Source organism: Lampris incognitus, chromosome 7, assembly GCF_029633865.1.
Source record: "Lampris incognitus isolate fLamInc1 chromosome 7, fLamInc1.hap2, whole genome shotgun sequence".
Classification (NCBI taxonomy): domain Eukaryota; kingdom Metazoa; phylum Chordata; class Actinopteri; order Lampriformes; family Lampridae; genus Lampris; species Lampris incognitus.
This window is the reverse complement of record NC_079217.1, coordinates 25,057,590-25,068,088: the sequence shown is the minus strand read 5'-3', so window position 1 is coordinate 25,068,088 and position 10,499 is coordinate 25,057,590.

The following is a 10,499-nucleotide window of genomic DNA, read 5'->3' as shown; positions in this document are numbered from 1 at the left end:
AGCGCATACTCCAGTGATTCATGCAGGGAGCATGAATGAGCCAGCTGGTTATGGGCATGCAGGTCAGGTCAGCCGGGGAGAGTGCCCTGATAAATTGGTCATGGGCCAACTCAGTTTGCACCGTAGATGGTATGCGTGCGTACTACCGTCTCATCAAACTCTCAATGTCATTAGCCAGAGTACGCAGAGGCTCACCCACATGTCTTAAGGCCAGTATACACTTTGCGAATTTGGACCATCTCAGACGAAAGATGACTAAACATGAAAATATCTTTGTTAGTGGCTTCAAAATGGTGGTACTACATCGCACTGTGAGACAAGTTCAAAGACGGCCGTTATTACAGTCTTGTGACCGAAGACAACCTGGGACAAAAGTCTGACAGTGTCAGAAATTTAGGATGACCATCTCATAATGTGACTGCTACGACCTACGTTTACTAACCAACCAATAGAAATGCAGCACGAAATGACGCACTGATTAATGCGACACAGAACCGTTGCTGGTGCTAAACACAAACAAACAGACTGTTTGCATCTGTGACCCAAATGTGATGGCTTCAACAAAACGAGCAAGAACTATATGTGTTTCTATATGTTTTCACATGAATGCGGCGTCTACTGAAAGGACTCGATTCCTGTTTGGCGTCATTTCTTTAATAAACTTTATTTACACAATAGAACTTACAAAATGTTCACAATTTCAACAAGGCAATGCATGCTCGATGTATTAATAAATCATAATATATAAAAAATAATAAATAAAAGGATAAATAAATAAAATAAATGCAGACATAAACAAAATTAAATTAAATTAAATTGCAAATCAAATTAAATCAAATTCATTACACAAGGCTCTAGTTTTCTCAGCTTTAGAGCTTGTGCAGCATTTCAGTATGTCCAGGTAGGATTTTAAGTAAGACATGAAAACAGTGAGGTTGGGTTTCTGGTTTGCAAATTTGCCGGCGAGTATGTGGAATTTTGGTAATAGAGAAACAAGATTAATGACATACATTTTCTTGACAGGCATTTCATTATCAAAGAGACCAAATAAAATGAATTCAATTTTTAGTTTGAGTTGAATATCTAATTTTCTATTTAACAACAGATTAAGGTCATACCAAAAAGCTTGACTAAAGGCACAGTCCCAAAATAGATGCGTTATCGTTTCATCTGTGTGGTGACAATGAACAACGAGGATCAACATTTAGCCTGTATTTTAGAATAACAGAATTAACTGGATAACATCTGTGCAATATTTTCAAAGACACCTCTCGCACCTTATTTGAAACAACATAGTTCTTGGCCAATAACCACATTGGAGGTCGTCCGGGGTCGTCCTCTGTGTGGAGTTTGCATGTTCTCCCCATGTCTGCGTGGGTTTCCTCCGGGTGCTCCGGTTTCCTCCCACAGTCCAAAGACATGTAGGTCAGGTGAATCGACCGTATTAAATTGTCCCTAGGTATGAATGTGTGTGTGTGTGTGTGTGTGTGTGTGTGTGTGTGTGTGTGTGTGTGTGTGTGTGTGTGTGTGTGTGTGGGCCCTGTGATGGCCTGGCAGCCTGTCCAGGGTGTCCCCCCACCTGCCACCCAATGACTGCTGGGATAGGTTCCAGCATCCCCGCGACCCTGAGAACAGGATAAGCGGTTTAGATAATGGATGGATGGATGGATGTTGCTCCACCAGCAGCGTAGGTTGATTATGCGTGCTGATGCGGCACGCACGCTGATGACGTTTTATGGACTTGCGTCGTAGCCTGTTATTCAGTGTTATCATCGTACAGTCTACATACATCAAACTTGATGTCGTACTCAAGTTTATTAGCTCCATATCGCATAGTGTGGCTTGCAATAAACTTATAGGATTGCTAAAATCTCACAGTCTGTAGGAGGCTTTACTCGGCCATGCAGCTCAGATTGCAGGAGCTCCGGTCGAGAGCACTGTCCAAATTGCCACTCCAGCGCGCTGGTTAACTTGAAGATGCACTGCTCATTGCAGACTCATGTACAAACTCAACCCAGCCCTATACAGACACCATGGTCTCTTTAGCAGAGCATTATGGGCAACCCCACCAGCTGGCGTTAAGGTGCATCACAGAACTAATGGAGGCACCCAACATCCGTAGCCACGACACAGCTACCTTTAAGAGATTTGCCCTGAGAGTGAGAGCCTTGGTGAGCATGCTTGACCAGCTGGGAGAGAAAGGCCATATTGAGCTTCAGTGTAGTTCCCACGTCACTAGGTTGATGTCCAAACTCCCACAAGACATGCAGGCTGAGTTTATGAGGTACTTGTACCCCCTCCATGTCCGTATCCCTACTCTGTTCGACTTCTCTGACTGGCTGCAGTTCGAGCTGAGGATTCAAGAGTATGGTTACAAGTCTCAGCATAGAGAGGACAAAGATAACACCGAGGCGAAGAGGGAGAGACGGAAGGACTCAAATTCTGGTAGGCCAACCACAGTCCTCCATGGGGCTGAACGGACTTCAAGCGGCCCTGCCATCCCAGAGTTCTCATTCACCAAGGCATGGGTCAAGAGTAACAGACAGTGCTGGCGTTGTGGCTGCTCTCACCAGGCCACACAGTGCAGACTGAAGAACCAGTGTAAGAGATGTGATGGCAGGCATCTGGAGGCTCTCCATGACCTCAACACTAAGCCAAACCAAGAGAACACCTCATGCCTAGTGAGTACCGCTAATGAAGTGCTTTTCCTGGACAGGAAGTCCAGTTGCAGTCAGGTGCTCCTGAAGGTGGCCAAGGTTGTGGTACATAATGGAGAGCAGGCCATGGAAACTACTAGATGATGGATCGGAGTGGACCATGCTCCTTCCGGTTGCTGCTAAGGAGCTAAAACTTCAAGGGGAGCCAGAGCACCTTGCCTTGAGGACTGTTTGCCAGGATCTCAGAGTTCTGCATGGCATGTCCGTCTCCTTTTCCATTTGTCCTGCCAGTCACCCCCAAAAGACTTCAAAATCCAGAGGGCCTTCACTGCCAATCAGCTGGGACCGGTGGAGCACTCACAACTGTCAAGACACTCCAGTGCAAATATAAGCACCTGAAAGGCCTCCCCCTGCAAACGCTGGATCGCGTCTGTCCCATGGACCTCATTGGGTCTGACTACACCCATCTAATTACCCCAGTACAGCCAGTCTGTCTGGGACCACCTGGAGGACCAGCTACTGTGAAGACCAGGTTGGGCTGGACCATCCAGGGGCCCGCCAGAATCATCCGCCAGCAGCTCCAGCCACAGCAGTGTCTGCATGTAGCCATACAGTCACCTTCTGATGAGCTCCTTCATCGTGTGGAGAAGCTATGGCAACAGGACGAGTTGCCCTACAGGAGTGGAAAGATGGTGACACGATCAAGGCAAGACGAAGAAGCAGTGCACCTGCTGGAACCCGGAACAGTGAGGGTGAACATTGATAGACTACATCGTTATGTCACCCCCCTGCTGCGTGTGAAGAACATGCCCTATCACCGTACCCACAAGGACGATGTAATGGCAAGTTTGCAAAGCACTGAAAAAAGCCTGATGAAAGACTCTTGCCGATTTAAGGTGTTTGTGGGCACCAGAGTCGCTGAGATCCAGGAGCCGACTGAAGCCCAAGCCTGGAGGTACGTGGACTCTGCAAACAATCCGGCAGATGACATCACCCATGGGAAGACCCTAAGGGAGCTGGCTGAGAAGAACCAGTGGAGCCGCGGCCCGGCATTCGCCTCAGCGCTGGCCTACCAAGCCAGAGGCTGGGCCTTTGGAAGGCACCGAGCTGTGTAAGGTTGCCTTCTGCAGCTCTATCACTACTCCTCCTCTTCCTAACCTATTCGATGCCAGCCTGTTTATTTGTTTCAGGGACATAGTAGAGGCTGTTGTGCAGTCACGTCATGGGGCAGCAAGTAACCAGTCCACTCCAGATGCAAAATACTATCAGGGAGCTGAAAGAGACCTGCTGAGACAAGCCCAGACAGACTGCTTCGCTGAGGATCTCCAGCACCTGTCAGACAACAAACCTGTACCCTCCACCAGCCATTTGATCACCCTAGCTCCTGAATATGACAACCAACTGAAGCTGATCCGGGTTGGAGAAAGACTGCGTCATTGTGACCTGCTGGAGCCAGAGACCATTCACCCCATAGTCTTGGACCTGGCCCACCAAGTGACCAAACTCATCATTCAGGATGCTGACCGAGATCCTCGTCATCCCGGCTCCGAGTAACTCTTCGCAGAACTCTGTCGAAAGTACTGGATACTCCGCGAAAGAGAGGCTGCAAAGCGGCACCAACATGCCTGCCCTGATTGTCAGAGATGGGGGATGAATCCTGCAGTACCACAAATGGCAGACCTACCCCCTGCCCGTCTGCAGCTGTTGAAACCACCTTTCTTCTCTACAGGCATGGATTGTTTTTGGCCCTTCGTGGTTAGAGTTGGATGGCGTAATGAGAAGCATTGGGGCATACTATTCAAGTGTCTCACCACCCGTACTGTCCACATAGATGTCCTGAGTAGTCCGGACCAGGATTCATTCCTGATGGCCCTCCGCCGATTCATCTCACGCAGAGGAAAACCAGTGGAGCTTCTATTGGACCAGGGCACAAACTTCAAAGGAGGTGAGAGGGAACTCCATGACTCGTTTAAGGCTTTGCACCCCACTCTAAAGTCAGAGCTGGCCGAACATCAGGTCAAATTCATGTTCAACCCTCCAAGTGCACCTCACTTTGGTGGTGTATGGGAGAGGGAAGTTAAATCGATCAAAGCTGCCCTATATGCTACAATCCAGATGCAGACTGTAACAGAAGAAGTTCTGCGCACAGTACTGACCGAGGTAGAGGGCATCCTGAACTCAAAGCCCCTGGGGTGTGTATCCAGTGACGTCACAGACCCGGACCCAGTAACACTGAACATGCTCTTAATGGGGCGGCCTGACCCCTCGCTGCCTCAGGTGGTGTACCCGGAGTCCGACCTGTTGAGCCGTCGTCGCTGGAGACACACACACAGGTCCTGGCTGATCAATTCTGGAGAACATTTTTAAGGCACTACCTTCCATCTCTGCAGACACGTGCCAAGTGGCAGAAAGAGACGGCTCCTTTACAACCTGGCGTTGTCGCCATGATCGTGGACTCAACTCCCAAGAGCGCTTTGGCTTATCGGCCGCATCACCAAGGTCATCCCAGGCGCAAATGGGAGGATCAGGACAGCGGAGATTCAGGTGAATACCAGGAACTACACCCGGCCAGTTGCCCGTCTAGTCCTACTTCCTGCCATACCTAAGACAGCACCAGAGACCACCAGTCCTTCTCAGGGACAGCACATTTGACTGCAAATTTGGGGGCGGCTGTTAGAAAGGTCCCAAATGTGTGTGTGTGTGTGTGTGTGTGTGTGTGTGTAGCTCACCAATTTTACCGCCTTCCGTTGCGGGGCGGAACTTCCCTTTAACCTCTACGAGAGCGTCGGACTTGTTTAGGGGACGGACCGAAAACCAGGGCGAGGTTAATGTAGATTACCGTAGAAGATTACCCCGTCTCCTGAAAGACCTGTTGTGTTCGTGTGCGTCCGGAGAAATGTAAGTTGTGCTGTTTACGTACCAGATATAATGTCGCTGCTTTGTTTGGTTTCTGTAATTAATGAGTAGTAGAAAGGCACCGAGCTAACGGTTAGCAGCGAACAGCTTTCACATTTGTGCTTATGCTTCCGACAGTACTTAGAAGTTGTAATTATGTATAATGTTGCCAATGATTGTTACTTCATTTCAGAACCACACACACACACACACACACACACACACACACACACACACACACACACACACACACACACACACACACATACGTCTACTTGTCAATAAACATCGTTGAAGATAACATCTTTGCATTCTCGCCGATGCACCACAATGGTCACATACTCCTAATTAGCTATAGTTACAGTCCAAGCTATTAATCCTCCAATACACTTATAACCCAGGGGGCAAAACCCAGTTTTGGGGGGAAAACGCGGGTCGGATGCTGTAAAAGGTTGTTCACCAGAAATCATATCTAGGACCTTCAGGGATCACAACCTGGGTGGACAACCCGAAAAATGAGTTGCAGGAAAGCTACAGGGAGCGTCCAAAGTTGCCCACCCTGCCTGAACACAACCATTTGAGGTAGATAGGGTTAACATTTTAACGAATAGATATCTTCATGAAAATCACAGTGTTGATTACTCACATTGAGACAAACAAAAAATGTATGGAAGTTTTATGAAAAATGTTTTTTTTACCAGAGTAAATGACACATATATAATTAAGTATGCACTAATTTGCAGTCGTTGCCTTTGTATTTGTCTGAGATGAAGAAACTGCCAGAGACAGCTCCGGAGGCACACGAAGTTTTGATCGCAGGTGCATTTGTAGGGAGGAGAGTAAATGGAAACCACAATGGTGTCTCTCCTGACATGATTCTAGAGCAGACGTATAACGCAGATGCCAAAGAGGCCAGTGGTCTGGATGGTATTACCCTCAACCCTGCTGCCAGGAGGAAGTGGATCTACACAAAACCACTGACTGCAGCCGTTTCTGCAGAGCTCAAATCTATGCTGCACCTCCATACCTCAAGCCCACACCATGAATCTGGCAAGAGTCGTGTCAACAAGGATGCAGAGATGGTAGTCAAGGTCACAGCAGCAGTAGAGACCAACCCATTCACAACAGCCACATCATCCCTGATCAATATATCTACTGGTGAGTGTGCAGATGCTATAGTTAAGGACAACCTGTTAAGTGTAAAAGAAATTAGTTTGAAGGCACTATCTGAGTCACTTACCAGTCATCATAAAAAGACAAGTGTTGTTAAGCTTAACACTTTCCACACACAACACATGAAACCAAAGAAGTTTGGGGGGAAAATCTGCACCACTGGCAAGAGCAATGAAGTTACTGCCCTTCTGCGTATGACACAGATCATTGCTAGTGGTGGAGAACTCAACATTGTTGAATTTGTAGGCAACCACGAGTACGGTGACCTTCCCCCATCCCTCTTCAAGGAAGATGGCAGTATGAGAACTGGCACCAAGTCCAGCCTTGTAAAGGTCCTGAAAGAGGAGACCAAAGTAACCATCAATGCTGATCTACCCCAAAACATCCTCAAGACAGCAGTACTTGTAGATGCTATGTCTGCCATAAGACACTGGTCTTTTCACAAAGATGAACGATTTGGAGCAATCGCTGACAGATAAAAACACCTGCTGCTGACTGATGTGCCTCATGGTACTGAAATAATACACTTCTGTTGTGACAGATACAGTGGAACCAGTATCAAGTCAGCTGAGCAACAACACAGATATGCTCGATCCAAACCAGCCAAAGTGTATGAAGTCAGTGAGCAGTACACAGCTCCAGATCCACATTAGTTTTTTGCTGTGTCTACTAACAAAGCAAAATTGCTGAGCTTTCTCTGTGAAAGATGGTGTGAGGAGGAGCAACTGGGGAGTGATCTTGACCCTACTCATCTTTACTTGGGTGGTGGATTCAAGGAAGAGACAAAGAGTGTGGTGCTCTCCGCAGGATCTGTGATGGATGTTCCTGCTCTGGAATCAACAAAGCAGGAGGCTAACGCTAGGATAATCCTCCACACACTCTACACTGTCCAGAATGAGGGAGTTGAAAGAGTTATCATACATGCTAATGACACTGATATCATTACAACGTGTCTGTACTATGGTGCAACACACATGAGTGATCTACCAGAGATGTGGGTTAGAACAGGTCAGAATGCATACCTGCCTATACATGAGATGGTTGTAGCTCTGGGACCTTCACAGTGTCGTGCCATGCCATTCATCCACAGTCTGAGTGGTAGAGACACAACTAGCTACCCATATTTCACTGGGAAGAAGGTATGGTTCAAGAGCAGCATAAGTCATGACATCCCTGCACTTGAAGACTTTGGTGAGAACCCTAGCGATACCATAACCGATGACCTTCTCAATCAGGCGCGGGACCTCACCATATCAGTGTACACATCCACAGCTGATCAGTTTGAGGGGGCCGATCTGGGCAAATTGAGAGTGTACAAGTTTTTGAACAACAAGTCAACTCTATTAAAGCTTCTACCCCCAACAGAAGATGCATTTATGCTACACCTGAAAAGGGCTGCGCTGGCAACTATCATTGACAAGAATGCACATATTGCCAAGCCAGAAATTCCCCCATGCGCTGAATTTGGTTGGTCTCTTGTTGATGGACATGCAGTTCCTGTTCTGGCAACAAAGCCAGCCTGGCCTGTCTCAATGAAAACAACAATCTCATGTGCATGTGTCAAGGGATGTCAGAAGAACTGTTCATGTGCAAGGAAGGCAGTTCCGTGCTACATCGGGTGCCATTGCCAAGGACTGGCGAGCAAATGCAGCAGAATACATACTGCTAGAGTTGAGAGCAGTGATAGCAGCTGTGACTCAGAAAGCGAGTGAGAAAACATGGGCAAAGTTCTATAAAAGATATCTTTAAAAAGTCCTGCTTTTCAAATTTTGGGCTAACTTTTTGTGTTCAGCATATTGTGTTCAAAGTATAAATTATTTTGTTTGTTTCATGTGTATACTAAAGCATATACCCATCTTATTGTTGTCCTTTAAGGTCCTAGATATTATTTATTTATTTATTTTAAATAATTTGTTATAGTTTTGGCACAGATAATTATTTTGTGTTCAGTAAGTATATTGTGTTCAATGTATAGAATAAGAAATACATCTTACATTATTTACAGTTACAGGAATTTTGTTTGTTTCGTGATTAATTTAAGGTATAGGCCCATCTCATGTTTCTACTGGGAACAAACCAAGGTATAAGATCAGAGCATATTTTCTAATTTGTCTCAATGTATCTTTACTGTGAACTCTTACAGAGATATTCATTCACAAGGAGGATTGGGCAATATGACCCAACCAGCTTAAATGACTGTTTTCATATGGGGGAGGGGCATGTTTGGGCCCTCCCTGTAGCATTTCAGCAACTTGTTTTCCAGGTTGTCCACCCAGGTTGTGATCCCTGAAGGTTCTAGATATGATTTCTGCTAGACAACCCTTTACAACATGTTTTATTCATTCACAAGAAGGATTATGCAATATGACCCAACCAGCTTAGATGACTGTTTTCGTATGGGGGAGGGGCATGTTTGGGCCCTCCCTGTAGCATTTCAGCAACTTGTTTTCCAGGTTGTCCACCCAGGTTGTGATCCCTGAAGGTCCTAGATATGATTTCTGCTAGACAAATCTTTACAACATGTCTGTAAAACCATTTCCTCCGGCTATGTGATATTTATGCAAATTAGCACATACTTAATTATATATGCGTCATTTACTCTGGTAAAAAACATTTTTGAAAAAACTTCCAATACATTTTTTGTTTGTCCCAATGTGAGTAATCAACACTGTGATTTTCATGCAGATATCTATTGGTTAAAATGTTAACTCTATCTACCCCTATTGGTGTTCATAGGCCCGGTGGGCAACTTTGGACGCTTCCTGTAGCTTTCCTGCAACTTGTTTTCCGGGTTGTACACCCAGGTTGTGATCCATGTAGGTCCTAGATATGATTTCTGGAGAACAACCTTTTACAGCATCCGACCCGTGCAAAAATCAGTTTGCCCCCTGGGTATATACTACTACTACTACTACTTTCGGCTGCTCCCGTTAGGGGTCGCCACAGTGGATCATCCGTTTCCATTTCTTCCTGTCTTCTGCATCTTCCTCTGTCACACCAGCCACCTGCATGTCTCCCCTCACCACATCCATAAGCCTCCTCTTTGGCCTTCCTCTTTTCCTCTTCCCTGGCAGCTCCATATTCAGTATCCTTCTCCCAGTATACCCAGCATCTCTCTTCCACACATGTCCAAGCCATCTCAATCTTGCCTCTCTTGCTTTGTCTCCAAACCGTCCAACCTGAGCGGTCCCTCTTAATATAATCGTTCCTAATCCTGTCCTTCTTCGTTACTCCCAGTGAAAATCTTAGCACTTTAGCAGTGCCAAGATTTTGCTAAATTTTAGGATTGCTAAAATCTCATAGACTGTAGGAGGCTTTACTCAGCCATGCAACTCAGATCGCAGGAGCTGCGGTCGAGAGCACTGCCCAAATTGCCGCTCCAGCACGCTGGTTAACTCGCCGTAATCAGTTCTCTCGCTAGGATCCAACAACTGCAGACAAGACAGCGCGTTGTCCGTCAAACAAAGCGCAAGCTGGAGGGCTTTCTGTTCATCCGACCAAGCGCTCGCCCTGGCTATCTTGATATTCCTCTATCTTGATATGCACTGAAGGCTCCATCTCCAGCAGTAAAGATAGCCAATGCGAACAAGGCAAGTTTCCAGTCAACAGATAGCTTTAGCTCTCCGGCTCATACAATGTCCATACAGCCCATTTTTAAGTTTACTTCTGACACCAGTTGTAGCATTCACCGCTATTAAAAAAACCCACACACACACACACTTCAAAACTTACAATTGAGCGTTGCTTTATTCACGGCTGTGTCGACCACAGCCA